The sequence below is a fragment of the Myiozetetes cayanensis genome, unplaced genomic scaffold (genome assembly GCF_022539395.1).
Source record: "Myiozetetes cayanensis isolate MyiCay16 unplaced genomic scaffold, myiCay2020 scf10, whole genome shotgun sequence".
Taxonomy (NCBI): domain Eukaryota; kingdom Metazoa; phylum Chordata; class Aves; order Passeriformes; family Tyrannidae; genus Myiozetetes; species Myiozetetes cayanensis.
Genome location: NW_026086605.1, coordinates 3,238,609 through 3,265,252, shown reverse-complemented (window position 1 = coordinate 3,265,252; position 26,644 = coordinate 3,238,609). Strand labels below are relative to the sequence as shown.

The window sequence follows — 26,644 nt, the reverse complement described above, 5'->3', positions numbered from 1 at the left end:
ATTTCTAACCCCTCCCTATGAGAATAACCTGGAGATGCTGATGCTGTAATAGGCACGTGGAGGAAAAGCAGCCCGTTTCCCGGGATTAGCATCCCATTACAGAGGTGCTCTGAGGACACAATCTGATTTATTTATCCCAGAGTTAAATCTGGCTATAAATGCACAACTCTGCTGCTGTCAAACCCAGCCAGTGGACCCCTCCATGAGAGTTCTGCCCCAAAACCACAGCCAGCAGCAATGAGGAAGGACTCCCCAGCTTAAAAATCACCTTTTAAATTCACACACTTGCACTACTAGCTGTGTGCCCAGTTTTCAACACTACTAAAGGGCTCTCTCATGGTTTTTTTTTTTTCACCAGATAAGCCTGAGTTAAGAAATATGTATAAACTTGTTTTAGAAGTGACATGATCCATCATATGTTGCAGAGTAAGCATGGCAACCAGCTGAAATTGTATTTACAGAGGTGGAGGTCAGGAGCTTTCTTTTTATGAAAACCAATCTAGTCAGAGATACTTCTACTATAATGTCTATATTGAAACCTCTTCATTTCCTCCCTCTTTGAACTCCTTGAATCATGAGAATTAAAGTTCAGTCTTAGCTTTGAGATTTTAGGCTATTTATTCCAGTTTTTCTTCCTCTGGTTATTATGACAAGAGCATGTAGTGACAGGACAAGAAGGAATGGCTTCAAACTAACAGACAGCAGGGTTAGATTGGATGTGAAAAATTCTTTACTGAGAGGATGGTGAGGAACCCTAGCCCTGGATGTACTTAAGGACAGACTGGATGGGGCTGGTCTAGTGGAAGGTGTCCCTGCCCATGGCAGGGGGTTGGAACAAAATGATCTTTAAGGTCCCTTCCAGCCCAAACCATTCTATGATTGTTCACAGTAACACAGTTAATTCCTGTTGAGCGATTCATTATTCCATAAAATTTTGTATTTTCCTCCCCATCTCACCAGGTAATATCGAAGCCTGATTGTAAGTGTCTGTGGTACGAGCAGACACAACCTTTATGGAGTGCCTGGAAGTTTGAACTACCACATGTGGATGCCACCATCAAGGTACCTACTCCAGCTACTGGCTGGGGAGGAATAATGTAAACAGAGACTTCCCTAGGGAGTTAAGATCTTGTTTTCATGACAGTTTCTCTGATTTTCTTCATTTAAAAAAAACCCAAAAAAACCAAAAAAACCAACAGAAAAAGGAAGGGAGTATAATTACACAACTCTGGCTAAGGATAATTTCTATTCAGAGCATCCCAGCAGGCTGAAAAAGACCTTGGAGGGCAGCATATTTAACCCAGAATAACTGAATAGCCGTGCGTATTTTATAAATCACAAGTTTCATCTATTCAGGGGCTTTATTCTGTGTGGGTTTTTACCTAAAGCCTAGGTGACAGTCAGATGTGATCCGAACAGAGATATATTTGCTGTGCTGTAGAAAATATGTACACGTGCGACTTTTAAAGTCTGCCTTTTAATTATTTATATGTGGTCTTACAGGTGTGCAATCCCCTGCTGGAAATCTTTAATCTGTTTGGCTCCCAGTCATAGCTGTGTAATTTGTAAGCTTCTGTTTTGCATTTTACTATTAAGTTATGGGTGGTTTCACTTCAAAACAGATTTTCCCACAAATCCCTGTAAGTTTTAGATGCTTCTGAAAGTTAAATCCAAAGATGGGCTTGATCACGAAAGGAAGTACTAAAATAGATAATTCACCATTCTTTCATGTTTAGCTCATGCTTTGTCATCTCCAACTTAGAAATAATATTGCTGAGTCTTAAACACGAGGATTTAAGCCTAACAGTTAGTGTTAGGAGGGAAATATGAAGAATTTCCCTTCTTCTGTTGCCACTGGCTTTGCTAGCAGTGCATTAAATCTTCATGTAAAATGCTGTGTGCTCTGTCACAGAAGGGATGTGCACATATCACCTGGACAACTTAATAAGCAGACTATACATTTAAATATACATTTATCGTCATGGGATCATACAACAGTTTGGGCTGGAGAGAACCTTAAAGACCATCTTGTTCTAGCTCTCTGCCATGGGCAGGGACACCTTCCACTAGCCCAGGTTGCTTCAAGCCCCGTCCAGCCTGGCCTTGGACACTTCCAGGGATGGGGCAGCCACAGCTTCTCTGGGCAACCTGTGCCAGGGCCTCACCACCCTCATAGCCAATAATTTCTTTCTAATATTTGATCTTAACCTGCCCTCTGTCACTTTAACAGTTTATATACCCAATTTATATGTATATATTTATTAATATGTGGTATGATCATCTTGTTTGAGAATGAACCTCGCATTCACCGAGTAGAAGATTTTGGCTTCTTAGCACATGTCTGTGGTTAAACCCATGTCTGTTGCCATTTCGAGCCTGGCCCAGGCAGTAGATGGTCTGGAAAGTGTGCAGCAGGAAGGTCTGACTCGCTCCAGCCACGGAGTCCTGGCAGCATCTGAGCCGGTTCTCCTCGGGCTGACCTCTGCCTGCACACCCGGATTTGGGATGCCGGTGCCACCTACACGCCATTCGCTCGGGACAGCCCGAATTCCTTTCGGATGGATCACGAGAGGTCCATCTCCTCCCCAGGGCTCTCAAGCCATCCCAGCGGTGCTGGAGGACCGGGATGCCGCGGGGGCGATGCCCGGGGGAACCCCCGCATCCCGCCCCGCCCGCACCGGGGGGCTCAGCGCCGCTTCCTCCGCCGCAGGACGGCTCTGTCCGTGCCCCCACTCTCCCCGCCATCCCCGGGGGCACCGCCGGGGACCCCCCCGCCCCGCGGAGCTGCGGGGCAGAGCCGAGCGGCAGCACTCCGCCTCCCGGGCTGCGCAGCGCGGCCGGGGAGCGGCGGGGCTGCTCCCTCCTTCCCTCCCCCTTCCTCCTCCTCCCTCCTCCCTCCTCCTCCTCCTCCTTCTCCTCGTCCTCCGCCCCCCTCCCGCAGGGCAGAGCCGGCGGAGGCGGCGGGCGCGGGGCAGAGCGGAGCCGAGCCGAGCCGAGCCGAGCCGGCGGAGGTGGGTGCGCCGGGAACCGCGGGGATGGGCGCTGCGGGAAGAGGGAAGGAAGGCAAATGGAAGGGGGTGCTCGCTCTCCCCAGGCCGCGACTCCCCAAGTTTGGAGGCGGCGGGACTTTGCGGGAAGTTGGGCGGGCAGCCCCGGGGGCAGCGCGGGGAGCGGAGCTCCGCGGGCGCGGGGGTCCCGCCGCTGCCTCCGGCTCCGCGGGTGCGGGGGTGCCCCTGGCATGAAGCCTGGGGGATACACGAGTGTCCCCCGTTCTCAGCGGGCTGAGGCACCTCGGGGCGCTCCCCGGTTGGGAGGGCACTGCCTGGGAACGCGCCCCGGAGCAGCCCCGGGGGGACGGAGCGGTGACAAAGGTGCCGCAGATGGTGTCACCTCGCCGGGCTGCCCGCGCTGGGCAGGTCCCTGCGGCCGCTGATGGCGCTGGGTTTGGGGGAGAAGACACTTGTAAAGGGGCTTTTCTGAAAGACCCGTTCAATTCCGCGGCAGCGCATCCCACCTAGAGCCGAGCCGTGGATGGATGTTGCCATTCACTGATGCATATTTTTAGGTGAAGAGGGGTATTTCTTAAATGCGAGCTGGTGGCTGTTAAAAATAGCTTCATAGCTGCTGAGAATGCAGGCAAGGTTCAGTGACGGGTTATTATGGTCAGAGTCTGTTAAGCAACAATTCACCAGCTGAACTTTGGCGGTGTCATATATGATCTTTTTTTCCTTCTTCGTCTTTTTTTTCCCCCTGTGCTGCTTCATTGTAATACTACAGCTGTGCTCTGCAGTCATTTGGCTTTCTTAGACACAGCCAGATTTGTAGGTTAATAGGATGGATGATAGTATTGCTTGGATGGTGCATCCAAACACCTACCAAACTTTCAGATATGGATTTTTGTTTTAAATTTTATTTATTATATCATTCTATGACCTGAAGTTCCCATCACGTTGACTTCCTTGCATATGACATCAGAATGGTTTCACTTCTTGAATTGTTAACCAGCCCAAAAAACCCACCATCACCATGTCCTGTAGAAGAAACACGTGCCTTTTGTATTTTGTGACTAAAAGAAGCAGAGTAGCCAGCTGAGCACAGCACAGATTAAATCTCACAGATTAAATCTCAAAGTTTGCTGGAACTGTTCACGAAGAGTAAATATTTTTAAGGTTTAACTGAAAATCGTATGCACTCATTTGGATAAACAAACACCTGATTGAACAGCACTGCAGTTGATACTGACTGGGGACTACTTGATCTCTGGCAAAAAAGGGAAATTTCCATCAATGAAATGTCTCAATATTTATATGAGCTCTACATATATATTTATATCTATGCTGTTTACATACATTGATATATGTGTTTTATACACAGACACATATATATATACATACTCACTTATAAATAGTAAATATCACTTACAAACAGTAAACACTAGTGCAATAGTTGTTTTGAAGCCTTTTTTTCGTCAATAATTAAAATGTTGTCACACGTCTCCTGCCCTGAGAGCTTCTCTGCTGCTGCTGGTGCCATTTCAGTCTTGGGCATTGAGTCAAGGGATTCATCTGGCTCTTCACGTGCCAAAAGAAAGAAAATCAATTTGAATGCAGAAAAGAGGAAACTACTTGTATGAAGATTTACTAGTGAAACTACCTTCTTTCTTTCCTTTTTTTTTTTTTTTTTTTTAAATAGCACTTAGATCCTGTGTCTGAGTGCAGTCACTGTGCAGTTCTGAGATCAATAACAAAATAGTTTTATGGTTCAGATTTTGTAATAGGAGGGCTAATCTCAAATTCAGAGTGTTTTATTTGGTGGTTTGTAACAGGAACATTATGACACAGTGGAGATTTACATGGCAAAACACTTAATTCCACTAATGCAGTGGAAGACAGTAATGGATTTTATCTCTGTTGCTAAACTAAAAGTGGGTACCTGGAAATCATATAAATGAGAGGGTTGAAGCAGACCCTCATATTTGAATTATTTCATGTGGTTTAAGTGGAAGGATAAAGGTATGTAATCCATTAACAAGGATAGGATTATGTAGGCATAATCATAGAGATGCAAATAAGATACTGCTTATATTATATTTTAACATTATTTTAAGCAGCCTGTGTCAGGAGCTCTGTGAGAATGGGGAGTTTCAGTGGGCAAAGCTTATGCTGGTAGCCCAGGTGTTACTGAAAATGTTTTTAAAGATGGGCTGTGGTCTAATACTAAAGCATCTCTCAGAGTATCTGTGTGTATTTAAGATCAAGTTGTCTGAGGGATGACAGCAAACTCTGCCAAGATCATGAGCCATTGTTAGGTGTGATTCTACAATCCCTTCACCAAGAAAGATTTGTTGCCAGATTCCTCTGCTGACTAGGAAGGGAATCTTTTTTTAATCAACTACTTTTCCTACCCTGAGTGCCTCCTCACACATCCATGGAGCAAAATCTTAAGGAGCTGTAACTCAGCATTATGTTACCACTGAGTGCTGATGTACTTGCTCCAGAGATGAGCCAGCAGTGGGCTGATCTCACCTAAATAACATATTGTTTTAGGAAGTTAGAACATCTATCTGCATTTCTCTTTCAGTACAGATACATCACCGGGGCGAAGAAAGCCCTGACACCAACAGGTGCCAATAAACTCCCTCTCCCTCCTAATGACCCTTACAGTTACTGTTCCATCCCACAATCAGGAACTCCAAGGAAATGTGTTGTTTAAACACTCACTGCTACTCTGGATACTTGCTGTGGAACACTCTGTTCCAAGCATCTTAGAGAGCTGCAGAAGCTGCCCCCTGGTTTGAACTGGGCTCTTTCATCACTGCCCTCAGGCTTCCATTCCTCCCCTAACCCTCCTATTTCCCTCCACACCTCGCACAGTGAGGGGTAATTCTAAATTCCCACCATGCTCCTTGACTGGAGTTACGCTGCTCAGCTGGAAGAATCCAAAGTGTTGTGGAAAAACAAGGTAGATTTCCAATAAGAGAGCATTGTTTTTTCACTGCTTTCCCCCTTAAATGAGTATGTCTTATTTATTCATGTTTTTTAGTGAAGTGCCCTGTTTTTCTTACTGACCAAGTGTGGTGCCAGATCTGGAGTCTAAATACAGCTATTCAGGAGAGGGGAAGGGATCTGTGAGCTTCTGCAAGTCCTTATCTCAAAGCAGCCTGAACAACACCCATCTCTCCACTTACACTGCAATCTCACTAAAATGAGCTAATTATCTATAGCACTGCTCACCTATCTCTTAAAAACACGTGTGGCTGTCTGTGTATCTCACAGAAGATGTGTTGTACACTCACACTGGCTGTTTGTCCCTACAGCCTGTTCATTTGTGCTCCCTGGGCTCAAAGACACGATTACAATTCCGTCCTGGTTCCTGGATTTGGGTTTTACATGCGAGGGAGACAGGAAAGCTCCCGAGGAGGTGGGAGCGCGGCAGGCACGGAGCAATGGGAGCTCTGTAATCCTTTGATTACACAGCTGTGCCTGACATGCCACTGAACAGCACTTGAGGGGCAAGCAGTTAATGTAGCTTTTCCGTGGAATATTTATTAATTTACGTTACACCTGGTTTCAAGCAGCGGCTGAATGTGGTTTGTGAGCATTAGTTTTAAGGAGTGTGGCGTCCTGTGTTGAGGAGAGATAACCAGGTGATGTCCATGACACCTTGTGAGGAGAAACAGAGGCAAAAATATTGTCCTGTTGAGTGCTGGTGGTTGATGGTAGTGACAAGGCAGCAGTGGTGGGGATGAGAGACCTGATGTGTTGGTGAATGTGAGTAGGAATGAGTGGTCCACGGCACACTCTGTCCTGATGCTCTACCTCTGTCCCCTGGTGGCAGCACACCAGAGCTCATGGGATGTTCACAGAATGGTTTGGGTTGGAAGGAACCTTAAACAACTACTAATTCCTCTCCCTAGTCATGGCCAGGGACACCTTCAGCTAGTCCAGGTTTCTTCAAGCCCCATCCAGCCAGCACTTAAACACTTCCAGGGATGGGGCAGCCACAGCTTCTCTGGGCAACCTGTGCCAATGTCTCACTGCTCTCATAGGGAAGAATTTCTTCCCAATATCCCATCTAACCCTGCCCTGTGTCAGTGAAGCCATTCCTGCTTGTCCTGTCACTCCAGACTCTTGTCCAAAGTCCCTCTCCAGCTCTCTTAGAGTCCCTTTTGGCACTGGAAGGGGCTCTAAGGTCTCCCCAGAGCTTTCCCTTCTCCAGGCTGAGCAACTCCAACTCTCTCAGCCTTTGCTCATAGGATTGATGCTCCATGCCTCTGATCTTCATTGAACTGGAGCAACTCTCCTGCCTGGCCTCTCCAACCCCAACCCATTGCCTTGCCTCTTCTCATTCCTTGATCCAGCTTCTTAGAATTCCCACAGTAGTTTGAACTGCCTGAAACCCTTGTTCTCCACATCTCAGAAGTGACTGCTGATTTCCTGATGAACTTGCCAGAAGTGAGGTGGTACCCATAACCTCCAGAGACATTTTTGGCGCTCCTGGTGCAGTGAACCTTCTCCCCCTTCATTTGCAGAAAGCCCCTGAAGTGTTAGGGATGGTGGGAGGCACGTGGCTCCCAAGGTGGTTGCCTTCTGTGTTACGGGTCTCCTTGGAAATGAACACAGTTCTGTGGAAAAATGGTGTGATGGAGTGGTATAAACACCAAGGAGTACTAAACACACACTTTTTATTCTAAAACTTAATGTTCCATCATTGAGACTCATCAAATATGCACACCATTTTCCAAATAATGTGGTTTTTCAGTGCCAGCTCTGCATCTAAGGTAGGTTGTTCCTCACTGTACAAGGTGCAGATCTGTCCCTAAACAGCAAAATACTAGAACTGACATTTTTTTAATTTGCTTCACGCCTTCCAGTAGGAAAAAATAAGTTTCAGAAGGAGATATAATTTCCTGTAAAAAACCTGATGTTCAGTGTGGGTGAATGTACCCTGCCATCTTACCATAAAATTAGAAAAGCTGATGAGATTGAAAAAGACTTTTGTATTATTAATTTTTTGGCATGTGCTTGGCTTAAACCTGACAAGTTTAAGTTAGACTTGTAACTTCTCAGGATTGCATGGAATACAGAGAAGAACATTTCTTTCAAATAATGGCAGTCACTGAGTTACAGGTGAGTTTTAGGTGGGAAGAACTCTGAGATCAAACAAGAGCAAAGATAAAATGTGAGGTTCAAAGTCACCCATAGAAAACAAGGTAAGACTGCCTTGAAAAATGAAAACCTCTGTAAGATACATAGAAAAAAAAACAATAAAGATTTATCTACAGTGTGTACTTCGAAGGTGGAAGAAGCCTGGTGATTGTAGTGCTGGAAGAGTGCTCTGAAGGTGGGCAGGACATTGGAGGTGAATTTGTGGTATTGGATGATTTCAGGTGATTGAAGATGAGAATGTCCTTACATGCTCCCACCCACCCAGTTGAAATTCAGGTCTTGAAACAGTGTGGAAAAAAAGCACTTAATGAAAGTGCTTTAGAACAGGCACCAAGTTAGTAGTGACATACCAAGAAACAGGAAAGACTTCTGGAAAAAAAGGAACAGAAATCAGGATTCTGGAAGGTTTTGCCCATAATATGAAGAAAATGTAAAAACCCAGTGTTAACCTCGGTGTGCAAGGATATAAAGGTCCATAAGAGCCAGAATTTATTAATCCAAAGAAGAAGAAGGAGTCTTTGCCTGCTGCAGCCAGGAGGTTTGTCTGTGTAAATCTAGAAATAGCAGGAAATGGAAAAGGATGGTTTTATCATGTAATGAGATGGGTTTGCCTGCAGGGCCAGCTCCTCACAGGGGAGCTCCATCTCCTGAAAATTCCTTAGCAGGTCTTAAAACCAACACTTCGCTGCAAGTCTGTCAAATGCCTTATCTAATATTCCTTCCAGGCCTCTTTGATTTTTGGCTACTTTTTAGTTGTAATTTGCCTTATGACTGAGCTGTGTAGATATTAGATCATGTTGAATAGATCACGTTAAGTAAGTGCAGTGGATAATGAATCTCAAATTTCCAAGATTTTCCAGGATTGTTTCACTGTGGTAGGCTGGTGATCGTGCTCCTCTTCTTGTCTCCCATCACCCCTTAGCTCATTTGTAGGGCTGCTGCTTTGTAGCTTGTCCTTCAGCAGTCAAGCTGAAGCCTGAGGAAACTTCCTGGGGCCATTTCTGGAGTGGATTTTGGATGCTGCTGTTGAAGTGGAAGGGGAATAGGTTGAATGTGTCAGTAGGTTGTATCTATCAGCAAGGTGATGGATACAACTCCTGGTTGTAGCAAGGTGGGAATCGGTCCCTTCTCCCAGGCAATTAGTGACAGAACAAGAGGAAACGGCCTCAAGCTGTGCCAGAGGAGGTTCAGCTTGGACATCAGGAGGAATTTCTTCATGGGAAGGGTGATCAGGCATTTGAAGGAGCTGCCCAGGGAGGTGGTGGAGTCACGATCACGGTGATGTTCAAGGAACAACTGGACGTGTCACTCATGCTCTGGGTTGGTGACAAGGTGGAGGTCGATCACGGGTTGGACCTGATGATTTCAGAGGTTTTTTCCAGCCTCAGAGGCTCTGTGATTGTGTGATCAGGTTTTGATCCCAGTTCAGCCCCCTGCAGGAGTATTGGTTCCCGCAGTGAGGTTGTGCCTCGGGATCAGGGACTCTCTGCTTGTTTGTGTTTCCCTGGGCTGGGAGAACACCGTGACATCTGGGTTGTAACTGCATCTATTGCAAGCGATAAAAGATGAGATAAAACCACTGCTGTGCATTAAAGACCGAACATGGAAATTACAGCACGAGATGTAACGATGGGCCCTTCATTTAAAGGGAAAACCCCCCCATCTTCTTGAGCCCTTCAGCACTGAGGGTTACAGCTTTACACCCTGAGCAACTCATCAGAGCCATTCAGAAAGTAAATAATTCAGACGAAAAGTTTCATGAATTATGAAGCTCTGAAAACAGTTTCTCAGGTTGAGAATTAACTTGCCTGAGGATCAGATAAGGATAAATCAGAATGAAACCACTATTGCACTTGACATTTTGTATTAGAATTACTTTGCAAAGCTATTTATACCATCTTTTAAAGAGTTTCAACAAGAAATGAGATGTGAGAGGTGAACAGAAGGGAAGAGAGGAATCTAAGCTCATCCTCACGCTGAGGAAAGAGGAAATAATATGCCTAACATCAGCTGATTTTAAATACTGAAGTTTTTAACCTTTCAGAGTAGATTTTTGAACATTGCTAAGGAGATCAGCAAAATTAAAAATACAGAGCAGAGTAAAATGGAATAGATATTGGTATCCATGGAAATCCCACGTGGATTCAACTTGCTTTAGGGCAGATTAATTCAGCTTCAGGTTTTCACTGGTGTGAGGGAGCCAGAACCTGCCTGCTCCAAATCAGGAGCACTCAAAATGTTTTCCAGTTGTTTTGGAGAAATCCAGAGCCCCCTGCTCTCCAAAGTGTGGGGCTGGAAAACCTGAGCAGTGCTTGGCTGTGACACTCCAGAGCTTGAGAGGCAGCAGCTTTTAGCTTAAGTTAATAACTCTTAGATGGCTTCTAATCACCTGCTGCTCATTTCTGCATCCAGCTTTAAAAACTGAGTATTCCTGAGGTTTGGTATCAGGGTTGGAATGTTGCAATAAGTCATTTTGGTGTAATACAGAGGAATGCATAAAAAGCCTCTGCTGTGTTTTGATAGCATTTTCTTTTAATGGTACCCATTAAGTGGGTGTAGTTATCTACCCAGCGTTCCAGGTTTTTGTCTTGCTGTGCTAGTACATTGTATAATAAATGAAAAAAAAAACAACCAAAAACAACAAACCACCAAAATATATTGTGAAAATGCAGATAAACATGTAAATATCAACAGTGGTTTTTGTTGCACTATTACAATTTCTAAATTTTAAGGCCTTTCAGAATGACGAAATGAACAGAAACTTTTTATGACAACAAATATTTATGTGTTAAAAATACTTGCCTGTCCCAGAAACAAGAATAACCCATCCATAATCACTAAACATTTTCCACTGCAGTACCTTAATAACCTTCCTTCTGTATTTTCAAAGATAGCAAATAATTCTGAAACAGCAAATATCATTAAGCTGCATTTAACAAAAGAATTGGAAGGTTTCAAATGAGATAATATAAATGCTGCGTTCATTCCAAATGGCAATTCTCAGGATGAACCTCTGGCTTCATTAAAGGCAATGATATGTCTTCCTGCTGACTTCAGCATGCCAGGGTTTCAAAAAATAAATTGAAATGAGATCTTAAGAAGTTTCCCTCGTGATGAGTGGCTGGAGCTAAAGTCAGTCAGCTGTATTTTTCTGTGCATATGTTATTTAGCTCAGCCAGGAGGTCATAAGGTGAGGGTAATGTCTGGTGGGGACGAGGGAATGTGAAGAGGAAATAATATTTCTCTTTGAAATCATCTATCAGTAACTGTGTTATCCCAGAGGCCCCCTTTTATGGAGATACTGCAGATGTGCAGCCCCTTTTCAGTGCTAGGGGAAGCCAACCGTGCAGGTGGACATTCCTGGTGAGGATATTTAAGCCTTAAAAGTGATGGAAAGCCCCAAAATCCAACTCTTTATCTAAAGTCTTGCATTGCTGCAGGGCGTGGATGGGGCTTTGGGCAACCTTTTACATCAAGTGCAGCATCCAGCCACGGGTTTAGGGACATTTTTAGCTTTTGTCCTTTTGGCATCAAGGATTTTTATGCAGCAGTTGAATAGGAGGAAGGAATTAATTTGATTTAGCGATGTCAAGCTGAAAATGAAGTTCCTCCTTGCACATCCTTCGAGGAACCCTCAATGGGCTGGATATAGCCTGCCATCCGCTTCGTTTTTGCTGGGATATTTTTGAACTTCCTCTGCTGATAAATATTTAGAGTCTGTTTATGTTTCATCTCATTTCTGTTAGATAGTGCTTACAGATTTTTTTTTCCCCCCATAACTACTTATTACTGCAGAAATTGGTGTTACAAGCCTTGAAATTGCAGTGCCAGCAATTTTGTAATTTTAACTGTAGCTGACTGACAGTGTGTTTATTAATTATCCAAGAGAGGCTTACAGCTTTCTAAAAGAAAAATGTATTTCTGGCTGTAGGGGTTTGAAGGGGAGTTGTAATTGCTTTATGTCTGGAGTGCAGGTTTAGGTTTAGGTGCAGGAGGCTTGGCTGGATTAGATGTGTCCATGGCTGAGGATCAATAAGGTGTAAAAAGTGCAAAGGCTGTTTCAGATTTGTAAAAGTTTTAGTCACCAGCTTGCTGCTAAACTCAGAATGAAAACTGCAGCTGTTTCTTTTGTGTTTAATTAAAATCTAATGAAAAACAATCCAGAGGGACCTGAGTTGATATTAATTACTTTGAGCGTGTGAATTGTTGGAGTATGTGAAGGTTTTCTTTCACAAAATTCTCTACAGCCTTTTTCTTACAAACTGGCTCTTATTTGATCCTCGTTGGTGTTGCCCAGCTAAATCTTAGTGCTCTTCTCTTATCCCCATCCTAATTCCTTTTTGGAGTCTTGTTTTTGAGTGTGACAATCCCACTTGGATTAGATAACAGCAGTTGTCACCGTGCAGAAGGACTGTGATGCCCAGGGGTGTCAGAAGTATCTGTGTGAAAATAAGTAAATAAAACATCTAAAAAGCTTCTCTAAGAAGCAGTAAACCCAAAAATTGAATTGGTTAACAGCATTGAAATGAGGTGCCTTATTCCATTACAGCATAAAGCCACCAGATGTCACTTATTTTGTGCACCACTCTGCTGGGGAGAAACATGCTCTTGGCATGGAAAAGATTAAAAAACCAAAAAGACAGTTTGCTGTAAGTGGCTTTGTTACTGTTTGTGTTCCTAAGTGGCAACTGTCTTCCTTGATAAATATTTTCATCTTAAAATAGATCGTATAAACTTGTTTTCTCACAGATCTCACAGACGGACTTGTATTTTTTATGAGCCTCAAATGTCAGCAGTGCCATCTTGAGATTCAGTCTTTAAGAAAATAATTAATAGGCTTACTCCATTTTCCAAAGGGGGACAGTACATTTTATGGAAAGGACGGTTTTATTGTCATGAACTGTTCTGCCATTAAAGGCACTTTAATGGCTTACACAGATAATTCATCTTGAACCAAGGTAAAAGCAGTGAGAGGAGTTTTAAAGTCGTGCAGAACTGAAAGCAAGGTGAAAGTACACGTAGAGAGGGGAAGGAACACTGAAATCAGAGAGCAGCATCCACTTACAGGGCGATGCAGCTCATCCTCAGGGTTTAAAGGCTTCAAAGAAAAGTGGAAGTAAAGATGGACAGGTGGGGATATATCTCCTCCAAAGTGGAAAAGCATCACTTGGCACCCGATGCAAAGCTGTTTATCCCAACCCCAACGAGCATGACCAGTGTCAGGCAGCAGGATGAGATGACTGACTGCTCACCAGCGAGAGCGAGAAAAGGGCTCCTCATCTGGGTCCTGGTGTTCCATGGTGTGTTTTTCCTCCCATTACCACAGATGCCAGAGGTGCAGACCCTCATCCTGCTCTGTGGCCACAGAAGCCTTGTGCTTATTTATTTTTTTGGCCTGTACTCAAAGGCAGCACCATTAGGAAGGGGAAATTTAATTTTCTGGACTTGAAGCAGAAAGACTGAAGATTGAGTGATTTCCTGAAGGGTAATGATCAGTGGTTTGGTTTTTATTTATTTATTTATTTATTTATTTATTTTTATTTTATTTTATTTTATTTTATTTTTCCTTCCCCCAATGGCAGTACTATAGTTTGTTTTTACACTTAAATGTGTCTTCTCCCTCAGATTTCAGTTTGGGATGGAGTCATACTCGCTCTGTGGATCTCATGCAGGTTGGAGGACGTAAATCCACTGTTCTGAGTGAATTACGTGAGGGTTGCTCTCCAAATTATTTTCCATTTGAGTCCTCAGGAGCAGCTGTGCTGAAAGGCTACCTACCTTCATTTTTCATCTGAGGTGAAAAATGCACTTTAGCATGGCACTCACTAGCTGGAGGCAGAGTACATGACACACTTTCCCCCTCCTGTTTTCTTCTGTGCTTGAGCAAAAATGAAGGTGAGCAAAACACTCCTTAACTAATAAAAAAGGTGCTGGCTTCTAAATGCGGTGAATTAGAGTTTTAGCACCTCATATGAAACCAGTTATACTAATGAGGGCTCCAGTTCTTAACTGAGAGTTGTTTATGAGACTGAGGGTTTCATTTCCTCGCTGCAGGTCTTGCACCATTGCTCCTGAAAGTGCCATCTGCCAGCTTTGGCCCCAAAAAGTGCTCACTGTCACTGTGGTGCAGGGAGATTCTGGCACAGCTCTGGGATGGGGAGCATGACTGCAGCTTGGGAAGCTTGGAAAATTCACTTTCTCTGTATGTTGAGCTTATGAAAAGACCGAAATTCGCTCAGTTTAATGTGGTTACAGTGCTGTCTGCCTTGGTTTATTTAGAAATTGGATTGCCTGTGACTTTCCATCTTGTACAATACACTGAATTTCTTTCGAAATCCCTCAGTTCCCGTGGAATGGGATTCTGAATGGTGAGTTAGGAGATCTGAATTTCCTTGGCATATGGTAGTACAGGTAACAGCACCGTGTCATTTTGTCACCCACAAATTGAGAAGCACCTCTGAGCACCCTGACATCTGCCTTTGGGAGTTCCACACCCTCCATGCCCCCCAGTTCTGATGCACATGGACCGTGACCAAACTTCAGGGTATATCTGAGGGCATTCTGGCATCCCCTGAGTACACAGCACAAATGGGCCCAATGAAACTGCTGCATTTACTCATTTCATTAGTTTTCAGGTTGGACAGAAGGTGTAAAAAGATTAGTGAAGTCATACATATGTTGTATTTCAATGTTCATGTTTGGAGGATACATTTTGTCTGCTCCAGCTCAGTTCTGCTGATGTAGCTTAGGCTTGTACAAGGAGGAAAAGTAAGAATAACTTCAAATGCAAGTTTTCATATGTAAAGGAAGGAGACCCATATAACTTTAAGGTTTCATTCTGATTTACTGTTATTATCAAAGTGTAATTTATAACACTGAGTCAATAAAGAGGCAATAAAGAAACTGAGGTATGTTATCAGCATATAACTTATTTTTTCACTTAATGAGAAGAACCGTGAATTTTTCTGAGTTCATAGATTATTCTGAACTTCTGAAGTCACTTTGATTATAAATTATTTGGATGCTGAAGGCATTTTTCAGGATTTAAACACGCAAATTGTAAATTAAATCAAATAGTCAGTGGTGAGACTTATCATTTCTCTTACACAACAGGGATGGATGGGTTCTAGAATGGCAGATTTCTCCACATATTGGTGGAATAACATACAAAAGGAGCAGGACTGGCTCAGTTATTCACAGAGTAGACTGATAGAATCACAGAATAGTTTGGGTTGGAAGGGACCTTAAAGCTCATCTCATTCCACCCCTGCCGTGGGCAGGGACACCTTCCACTAGACCAGGCTGTTCCCAGCCCTGTCCATCCTGGTGTTTCATTTTTTCCCCTCAGGGCCATGAGAACCGATCCCTGGGTGCCTTCCCTTGTTGATTCTGGTTTGGAGCTCTGCTCCAGCTCTGCAAATCAGGACCTGCTCTCCTGAAGCACTTCGGAGATGCAGAAGGGGGTCATCACACTCGAGGTGCCACCTCCCCCTTGGAAGCAAAAGCCAGGAGATGAGCTCAGGGAACAATTATTTTGCCTTTATTTTTCATGGGGAGAGCACCAGAGCACCTCATGAATAACAAACTCCACCAAAACAGCCTGGCAGCCTCATTGCCCAGGCTCAGGAGGGCTCTCACACAGGGATGTCCAAAACTGCTGGTGAGTCACGTTCCTGAAGCTCTGATGGAAGATGTGGCATTTCTTGGCACTTTGTTGCATGTTGCTGTCCTTAGCTTTGGGTGTGGAGTGGTCTTTGCAGGAGACAGTGATTGATATGGCTTTTGGTGGCACCTGCTGTGTTTTCTTAACAGTGTTCTTGGGGGTGGAAAGTATTAAAGGAGACTGAGCGCGGGCCAGCATCAACAATGCCTTATTTCCAAAACCAGGCAGCTCCTTTTGGTGACCACTACAGAAACACCTGTAACTCAACACTGTTATTGGTAGAACAGCTCAGCACAGACCCACTTCCCACATCTCCCTGGATCTGAGGCACTAACAGGACCCTTGACTCTGGATCTGCAGCTCGATGCATCACCTGGACCAAGCATTTCTGCTGGCAAATGCATCCTATTTCTCTACAGTTATCTGCTTGTAATATACATATTTTATTTATCATTGTTTTATAGTGGCTATGTGTCACTTTTGAGAAATGAGCACTGCTTTCCTAGAATGCTTTTGTTGTCACTTATTTGATAGGGCTTCAGGGGTTTTCCTTAGTGTTATTATTTATATTATGCAGAAGGGCTTAGAAAGAATAAATGGGCTTGGAAGCCATCTCTGGCAGCCTAAGACATCCTAGGAAGATTTTATTTCAGTGTAGTCCCTGCTGCAGATGTATATTAAGGAAATTCTAGTTTACATCACATTAAAACCACCCTCCAAATGCATCTGTATGCTCTTGATGCCATCTTAGTCTCCTGTGTGTCTGGGAGCTTGGAATGCATTAACAGTCTAAACCAAATTATTACATTAATCTCATGAAATCAAAGATTCATGTCTTTGACTCAAGGTAAGCACTACTTGCAACAGGGAAATTTAAGAGATGGAAATGCATTTCAAAAGTTGGGAGGAATTTTGCTGGAGATGTTTTTTTGGTTAAATATGTTAATTCTGCTAAAGTTGAAGTGATAAGTCCTCAGAAAGTATTTTGTGGGGTGTATTCTGGAGATGCTTCCAGTTCTCTGCAGAGTTTTATAATGTTAACACTCTTACTTCAGCTTTTCTGCATTAGAAACTGAGCTTTTTGGGTTATCATTAACAGCCGTGCATCTGTTCCTGAAAATCTGGCTGCCAACTGCAGTTGATGGAATCGGTGTCACTTCAGATTTCTTCTGTGAATTGCTTCAGTGAATGGTTTATTTCCAGAAGAGGAACCTGAGCTCAGAACTGGGTCTCATTTCAGCTGCCATTGCAGTCCTGTAGCGACTCTGTGCCCTCCTCTCTTTGTCTGGAACCAAATATATCAACAAGCACCGCTGTTTAAAAATAAAACCTCATTTTACCTCCCACAGTTCACCTTTGAGCTGTGCCCTGCTACACAAGGATTTTTCATTGGAGTGAGAGCTTTCTGGCTGGGGCAGAGCATCTGAGAACTGTTGTTCCCTCTTCCTCCTTAGAACTGTGTTCTCTGGGCCATCTCAGGAGATGCTTTGTCTCACAGAGCAAGCCATGGAGCATCCTGGCCTCAGGATGTGATAGAAGGAATTAGGCACTTGTGCCACCTGGGACCTCCATCATGAGTGGGAATTTATTTTTTTTTTTTTCCAATTTCTCACTGCGAGACCCTAAAAAGTGAATTTTGACCCTGCTGCAGTTTAAGCAGAGGGAGAGTGGAAGGTTAGTTTGGGACAGTCTCCCTACAACAGAAGTTAAATAATTAACATATCCATTGGGAAAAAAAAAAAAAAGTCTCTTGGAGTGCTTGCCTTGGATTGCCTCTGCCCACAAATAAAGACCATCTAGTTTGCTGGGCTAAATGTTGTCTTTATATTGCAGAAAATGTTGCAGAAGAGGCAGGGTGTGAGGGAGTGCATGCCAAATTTCACTCGGTACATTCATCATTATGCAGAGTTGGGGTTTTGATTTTTTTTTAATTATTATTCCCCCCCCCACGGGTTTCTTTTCATGGAAATTCAGTAAAGAATGTTCTCAGATTTTTATCCTGTTTGTTTACAATCTGCAGGCCAGCTGAGTGCAATGTAAAGCATGAAAAAGGTACTTGTGGTTGTGTTCTTTCCAAGTGGAAAACAAGCAAACTGAAGCCAAACACGGGTGGAACCTGCAGGAATACAGGGCCAGGTCAGGGCAGTGAAGGATTCAGTGGCTGAGGAACAGATTTACCTTACTGTTGTTCTGGATGTTACAGAATTTACTTACTGGGCTCCACACACACAGCATAGATTTTTTTCCCCCTTTTTGTTGTTACAGTTTTAAACTGGGGTCTTTGTGCAGCTGCAAGATTCCTGGGCTAGATTCTACCGTGTTATGGAAATAGCATCAAGAGCTGTGATGTTTTTGAGAGGCTGGTGAAGGAGTGCAGCATGTCCTCTCTCCTCTAATAGTAGAAATCAGTACATTAAGATACTTGAATTTCTTTGAAGTTTGTGATAGAAGTGTTGTTCTTCAGATGAGATGATCCAAGGATAGGAGAGGACAGTAATGAGTGTTTAATCCATTATCAAATGGCACCGGGTTCCATATCAAGTGTGTGCTCTGCTATCGACATATATCTTTATAGGCAACAAAATCCAGAGTATAAACCTGCAGAAATGTCTTCAGAATGGCAGCATCTTATAAGCTGGTTGGTAAAAACACTTAGGAATACTGGTAGGAGACTTTGGAAGTAAATGTTCTCCACTTCTGCAGAATAAACACTTTTCTCAGAAGCTGAAAGCAATATAATGATATTATATCAGAATGATTTTTCTTAATTAGGTGTAGCCAGAAGTTACCTGCAAGAATTTTATCTGGTGATATACTGTGTGACTCTTACAGAGATTACTAATTAGAAATTTCTTGAGACTACTTAGCTCTTTTTTTGGGTTTTCCGCTTCAGACTTTGAGTCTAATTCACTTTGTAACAAATGTGTGGTTTCTTGGTTAATGAGCTGAGGTTTATCTGATGTGCCATTGCTTAAAGAATTAAAGTTGTTGAACATTTATAGAAGTTACTACTAGGCTTGGAACACTGTTTTTTTTTTTTTTTTTAAAGTGCTGAAACAAAGCCCCAGTTTTGATTTGGCATCAATGAATAGTTTTAGTTGATTGATTTTTGTTTGAATTTACAAGAAACTTTAACGACAGGCTCTAATGCTGAGTTTGTCTTTTCAGGATGCAGCTGTGTATGTTTCCTTTCACCCACTCAGCACTAGATGAAAGATGAAATGCCCTATTCATGAAAAAAAGCACTTACATGGTACTTATGTAGGGATGAGACACGTTTTTCCATCCATTTTAATGTATATCTCATGGAGAAGGTACCACACATGAGTCATAACGAAAAAAATTCAGATGACTGCATTAAGATAGTGAAGTTTATGGAGAAAATTCAGCTTGGAGGTGGAGGAAAATCCCTTCCCAGCCAGTAAAAATCAAAGGAGCAGCTGTTACGTTGCCCTAGAATTGTCACAACAATATTGTGTTTAAAGCAAAGTTAAGTATCACGTAGACTGATCCCCTCTCAGGAAAACTGCTTATTTATGAGGTGTGAAGGTGTATCAGATGAGTTCTAGTGGATACCACTTGGTTGCATTTTTGCACACAAAAACATTCTGCCACACCATGAGATAAACAGGCACTGAAGGCATGACGTGATGCATATTCTATTTATTCCATACAATGTTATTCATCCCTCAAAAGCAGCCTCAAATTAGCAGCTGATCTCTCACAACCCACAAGATTTAGCAATTCATGCTGCATCCCCCTTGCAAAGTGGCAGAAAGTATTAGAGATCAGATGGTGGAAAGAGTATGTTTCTCACTTTAAATCAACCTGAGGCAGCAGCTGCTAAAATCAAGTAAAATCAAATGTGTAAAAAGAACAAGATGGTAATCAGAGTAACACAACTGTGAATGCCCACTATTTTTGCAGCATGTCGAGGCTGAAAATGCTTGGCAGGACATTGGAAATACTCTGAGAACGTTTTTCTCCCACGTGCTGGTTCTGGCCCAGTAATCAATGCAAGAGACAAAGACCTGGGCTTAAAATAACTCTTCAGCACTGAAAAAGATTCTTTCCTGCAAATCCAACTGTGCTACACCAGCTCTCCATCTCTTCCTTGAATAAGAGTCAGCTGGCACACTGAATGGGAAGGTTTATTTTTCTTTAGCACAGGGAGGCTTTGGTGTTCATCTCACCAATCCTCAGAGGTGTGGATGGCAGGCAGTAGCTTCTTGAACCTCATGTTGTGGCTGACACAGAGGAATTGGCTGCTCAGAGCAACTTCACAGAATCACAGAATGGTTTGGGTTGGAAGAGACCTCAGAGACCATCAAGTTTTACCCCCCTGCCGTGGGCAGGGACACCTTCCACTATTCCAGGTTGCACCAAGCCCCGTCCAACCTGGCCTTGGACACTTCCAAGGTTGGGGCAGCCACAACTTTTCCTCATGTTCAGGTAAGATGATGGAAGTGAACATGCTATCATCACCTGACTGAGCTTTGCATGAAGGCAAACCCATGTTTCTGTTGAGTAAGTTGCTCCAGAAGAGCCATTTGAGTAAATTGCAGCAATATCTTTCCAGAGACTCAAATAATTAGCAGGCCTGGGAGCCTGAAAATACAACAGGATGGACAGCTGAGAGAAAGAAACAGGCAACAAAAAACCAGCTGGGTTTGGTACGTGAGCTCTGTCAATACCAGACCAATTCTTTGCCTCGGGAGTTTTCTGAAGATAAGTACTTATTTATTTCTGATTACAGCCTGACTGCAGGGCGGATGGGAGCTGTATTTAGAGATGATATTTTTTCCCACCTTCCTACCCCCAAACCTCTTCAATTTGTTTGATAAAAATAACTGGAGTGAAAGAGCTTCATAACAGATTCAGCCTTCATTCTTCGTGGTTCCCTGTTCCACTCGTACATACAACAGTATTTTGGCTGATTTGTGAGGTGATAGTGGGATGTATTCCTTGAAAGGGCAGGTAGGTAAAAATTTCTATTATTGTAAACTATTGTGATATCCTGTGTTGGGAATGAAATTTCAACTGCTGTTTGATCTCATTAAAAATGTAACAAAGGCATTTGTGGCGAGGACCAGCCTTATCAAACATCCACTTTCTGCACCTCAAGCTGTATTTCAGGTGATCCCTGTACCTTCCTACAGGCTTATTTTCCTTTGTTTTTTTCTATATAACAAAAGATAGTATATAGGGCAAATTTATACTGAAGAATTCTCACTGAAATTAAACCAATGAATAAATTATTTAACCTTCTACATCTGTCTTTATCTTATTTTGGCATCGGTGTTTCTCTGGATGTGTAAGAAAATACAATTTGGAAGGGGTAAAAATTAAAGTCACTCCCATTAACATCAGTGTTTTATATCTATTCTGGCTTTCAGTGATTTGATCATTTTAATGAGGGGTTTTGTTAAATAGATGTGATTTCTGGTTGTATTTTGAACATCAGAACTTTTTTAATCTGGTTCCAGATTTTTGGGAGAGGAATCTGTGAGCCCCACATGATGGATATATTGGTTTAACGCTGTTTCCATGGAATGACCTCAAGGACCATGTGGGATATATTGGGAAGTTGCTCACAGTTACTGTGAGGATTAAAAATAAAGATACTAAACTTTGACCATGCCTAATTATTTCTGAAACTGGGTTAAAGTGGCTTTTTATGAGAAGAAATTCACTGGAGTAATTTATGTAAAGGCACAGGTTTGGTTTTGGTTTGTTTTGTTTTTTTTTACAGTGTGAAATTTTTTCCTAGTCAAGATAAATCTGTCAGTGATTCTGTAGCAAGAGACACTCTGTGAGATGAATAGGAACTAAGTGAAGGGAAAAGATGAATTGCTGGATATGCTGCACGTCGTAGGCAGCAAGTTCTGATCAAGAGTGGAGAAGCCAGTGTGTACCACAGGCAAAATTCTGCTCTGAGCATCTTCATAAATGCATGAAAACAGGGCTTTGCTCCGTGTTTGTACAAGAAGAAAGATTAAAAACGTTGCTGTGAGCTCTGCCCTGAGCCAGGGGAGGGGTTTGTGGAGCTTTGTGGTGGCACAGCTTGGGTGGCTGCTAGTGGTCCTTTTTTAATTCCAGGGTTTTTGGACCTCTGTTTCTGCAGAAGTCACTGCAGTGCTGATGCCCCAAATCCCTGCAATTCCATATAAATCTTGAGCTAGAATAGCTCAAGGAAAATGACCTTGTGTGGATCTGAGGCGGGTGTTGCTGTGGGGGAACTGCTGGGGAGATCTCATCCCTGCCCTAAATGTGGAGGAACCAGTCTCTTATCTTCTAAACCTCTGTGCTAGTTTAGATCTAAATGGGAGGGTTTAGATCTAAATGGAAGGGTTTAGCTCAGAGTTTATCAGTAGGCCAGAGGCTGGCTGACTTTTGTCCTATTTTATTTTCCTGCCTGCATTGTTTGTTCTGCAATGTTTATTTTTATAACTCAAAAATAAATGATGAATCTGAATCTGGACTTATTTAAACCAGATAGAATAGAAAGAGTACTGAAATAATTAAATATAATTAGTGTGGTGGTTTGTTTTTTTTATTGCTGACAAATAATTTAAAAATGGGTAATACCATTTATTGTTTTCACATTTTCAAGGTAGATCAAACAATAACATCAAAACATGTGGATGTGGCATGTTGAGAGTACAAGAAGCTGGACCTTGGTAATTTCCAGGAGCCTGCACATGGCTTCAGGTGTAGTAACAGGTTTCTGGGGGAGGCCATGACCCTGCTGTAGCTGACCCAGGACAGGGAGGTCCCCTTCCCACTCCCGCCTCTTTTTTTTTCCTTTGCTTCCAAGAATCTGTTTATTCAGGCAGTGTTTATGCCCTAATTGAGTGGTGATTCAACCTCAGTAGCTGTTTCCTGAGCACTGCAGCACAAATAATGAGAGTCATCCTTATGTGATTGAAACAAACACTCTTATGCTGATTTTAGGGGAGTTTGCTGATTTTTTTTCATTTGTTCCATTCTCACATTTTCTTTGGAAGTATATTGATGAGGAAGGAGCAGATTGTGTTTGGATTAGATTTTGAGAAAGAAACCAGCTGGGTTATGGAAGAAGCCACAGTTGTTATTTAGGCGAGATTGCTGATTCAGTGGGGATCCAGGAGGTTTTCTTTGGCTTTAAAAAGCCCCAGAACTGGGTTCTTTAAAGAATATTTTGTGTTTGAAGAAATGTGCAGCAGTTGTTCAACAGGTTGAATGTGTAATTATGGGTTGTGACCACATATTCCCCCTTCGAGAATGTAGCTGTTTTCCAATTGATTGCCATGAAAATGGTTGTGCTGGGTTTAGATAATTTCTTGGGAGTTGTATTTATTGATGATTTTTTTTTTTTAAATTAGAAGGTTTAAGTAAATAAAGGAGCTTTACATGACTTCAGTCTGCAGGAGGTTGCTGAGCTTTGTAATGAGTCCTGTGGCTTTTCTAAATCACTGCAATTGCATTTTGGGTTTTTTTAATTGTTTTGTTTCGGGATTTTTTCTCTTTTTTTTTTTTTTGGCCAGAAGTTTGCAGAGGTCAGTGATTCATGATCCTCATTTTACTGACATATCTTCTTTCTGGCAGCTTGTTGATTTCTCTGAGGTAAATAGAATAGATGCGAGTTCAGGCAAAGTTTATTTCAAAAAATGTCAGCTTGAGGAGCCAAATTTGTCCAACAAGCAGGACAGAGAAAATCTATGTTTATTTATCTCCTTTCCTTACATAATTTTCTTTTTTTTTTTTTTAAATTTAGCACAGGTTTTATTACTTCTACTGTTTTTATTTTATTTAAATGGTACAACCTGCCCACTAACAGGATTTTAGTACAGTCTCTCTGTACAAATACTTCATTACACTTGTACAAATACTTTGGGTTGTTCTCAACAGACGGTGTCTAAGAGCAAAAATCCTTGTGCTGCCTGTAGTCTGGTTCAATTTAAATAATTTCCAGTAAGCTTGATAGCTAGAAAGTGTCCATAATTGTAAAGTTTTTCAGGTTTTCTGTGTCCAGAGTCATAAAGTTATCCTGTATTGCCCAAAAAATTGCTGTTGTAGAGGGACAAAGCCGGTCCCTGTTGCTGTGGACAAGGTTGCAATGGGTGATGGATGAATGGAAAATGAATTACATGGTTGTGCTGCATTGCTACTAAATATTTTGAGTTTGTTTTTTTTTTTTTCCTATGAAAATGTTATGAGGATTTTACTCCACCAGCCTCACTTTGCCCTTTCATGTTTCCATTCCTCTTGACGTGAGTCATGGAAAGTTTATCACTGTACGACTGTGGGCAGCGTTTCACTGACAGACCTACAGCTTTTTGTGACTAATGACAGCCTTGCCTTCACAGGAGCTTTGGAGGGTGAAATATTTCCGGAGGGAAGTTCATTTCTGGAGCGTTCATGGAGGGCGTGGGATCAGCTCTGCCCTGAGATTTCCAAAAAAACAGCAGCAGTGCAAAACTGAGAGCTTGAATGAAACCAACCTTCCTGATCTGGCAGGGAGGGCACTTTGGCAATAAGAATATTTCTCCAGATTGGTGGAAACAATTAGGAGACTATGGATAAAACAACAAAGCTATTACTTGAAGAATGCCATTAGATATATTAAATTAGAAGCCATATGCTCCTTTAGAAGTTACTGACCAGATGAGATGGAGCAGCATGATCTTTTGCCTAATCTTTTGCTTGTTTGTTTTTTTTTTTTTTTCCTAAAGCTGTTTAGCCTTATTTTTATAGCATCTGTAGCTTTCAAATGAAAAAAAAGAAGGGAGGCAAGGGTTACCTGCTGCAGAGGACAGGCTCTATGTGTCTGTATTGGGTGATGCTTCAGCTGAAGCCTCTTCTTGTGATGCAACTACTTCTGATATCGTGGATAAATAACAAACATCACAACACAGAATCACAGAACCATTCGTGTTGGAAAAGCCCTCTCAGACCATCGAGTCCAACCACTCCCCCCACCCCTGCCAAGGCCACCCCTAACTCATGTCCTAAGTCCCATGACTTCTAAATCCCTTCAGGGATGGTGACTCCACCACTTGTGTGTTCCAGTGAAGAATTTTTCCCTAATATCCAACCTAAACCTCCCCTGTCACAACTTGAGGCCGTTTTCTCTTGTCCTTTCACTTGTTACTGGGAGAAGAGACTGACCCCCACCTGGCTCCAGCCTTTCAGGCAGCTGCAACAGAGCAAGAACATGAAGTACTCTTGTGTTTCCATATATTAATAGTTCTGGGTTTTTTTTAATTTTAATGGGAAGTAATTAGATTTCTTGGGAAAAAGAGCCCAATTTCTCTCAGCTCTAATAAACACACCAGCACACAAATTCTTTTAAGTGATGCCTGACTGGAGGGACAATAGGAAAAAGGACAGAAAGAAAATAGAAGATGTGGTTTGTGAGATGTGGAGCCTGTCTGGGGGGAGCTGTAGCTGTGGGGACAGGCACTGGCTGGGCTTCATCCCATCTCACCTGAGAGCTGGGGGATTATTTTTTGATTTGCCATACTTTAGACTGTGACCTACCCAACACAACTGTCTTACCTGAAATATTCAGCTGGCACAGACACCTGTGCCCCTCCCTCCTGCCTCTGGCCAGTAATAAATAGAGAGTAAAAGAATGTAAGAACAGGTATTCATAGATTTCTCTGATCCCCATCCCTTTCTAGCTTCTGGAAATTGAGGATAGCAACCACTGACAGAGTTACACTCCATTAACTGTCTAATGTCTATCAAATGCATTCATAATTTTGGCCTCAGTGAGTTCCAGGTTTTAATTATATTGTGTGAAGAGGGGAAACAAAGTGCTGTAGCCCCACTGACATAAACCAGAGAAGCAGTTCCACCCCAAGCTGGGAAATGTGTTACTGGGGGACTTGAAGTGTGTCTGTAATAGGTTAACAGCATGCCACCCTTTCATGTGGGGGTAGGAGAAGCTGAAAATGATTAAAAGCAACAAGGCTAGTGCAAAATTTAGCCTGAAGAGTACTAGAAGAGGTTTGTTTTATCTTTGTTTTAAAGAATTATGAAAGACAGGAAAGCATATTAAATATTAAGGCTGGTGACCTGAAAAACAGGTCGTACACTTAGATATCCAGAAGATGTATATGCATGTAAAATCTGTTCCATCTGTTTTATCTTATTCATAGCTGAGAGGAGAGCTGCAGTTATATGACTGAGCATATGAAAGCAATTTCTTTTTATAGGCTGTTGGTTTCTTCTCCCAGGGGTTAGGACAGGAGGAAATGGTCTCAAGTTGCAACAGGGAGGTTTAGGTTGGATATTAAGCAAAACTTCTTCTCTAAAAGGATTGTCCAGCCCTGGCACAGATACCCAGGGCAGTGGTGGAGTCCCCATCCCTGGAGGGATTTAAAACCCATGTAGATGAGGCTCTTGGGGACATGGGTTAGAGGTGGCCTTGGCAGTGCTAAGACTTGGACTTGATGGTCTGAGAGGGCTTTTCCAGCCTCAGTGATTTCATGATTATGCTACGATTTTTGTCTGCCTCATCTGACTTAGAGAATTAACTCATTAAGGAAATGAACTCTTTTTTTTTTTTTTAGTTAGGAAAGTATTTTGTTTGTTCAATATTTGTCTAATTATTCTTGAGTCCCTGAGACACAGCCTTGCTCTGATTGCAGAAAGCCTCTAATATGTGTCAGTGTTACGTGGGAGAAACACCAAGAATACAAATAATTTTTACAAAAGCACTTTGTCTCATAACAAAAACACAGCTAGAAGGATGATGATTAATCTGAAGTGACTGCCCCATTTGATCAGGATACTTTTGTGGGAATGAAACAGGAGTTATTATCTA

General features: G+C 42.5%; 1 protein-coding gene across 2 annotated transcripts in view; it reads left to right on the top strand.

Annotated features, from left to right (window-relative positions):
- The first annotated feature begins 2,935 nt into the window (after nucleotides 1–2,935).
- Nucleotides 2,936–26,644, top strand: part of CHST15 (carbohydrate sulfotransferase 15) — a 42,225-nt gene continuing 18,516 nt past the window's right edge. The window contains exon 1 of one of the 2 annotated variants that reach the window (XM_050305357.1): nucleotides 2,936–3,011. The gene's annotated coding sequence lies outside the window, so the exon portion shown is untranslated. Of the gene's footprint in view, nucleotides 3,012–22,458; nucleotides 22,543–26,644 lie in introns of those variants that run through there. The other variant, XM_050305358.1, reaches the window with a different exon arrangement.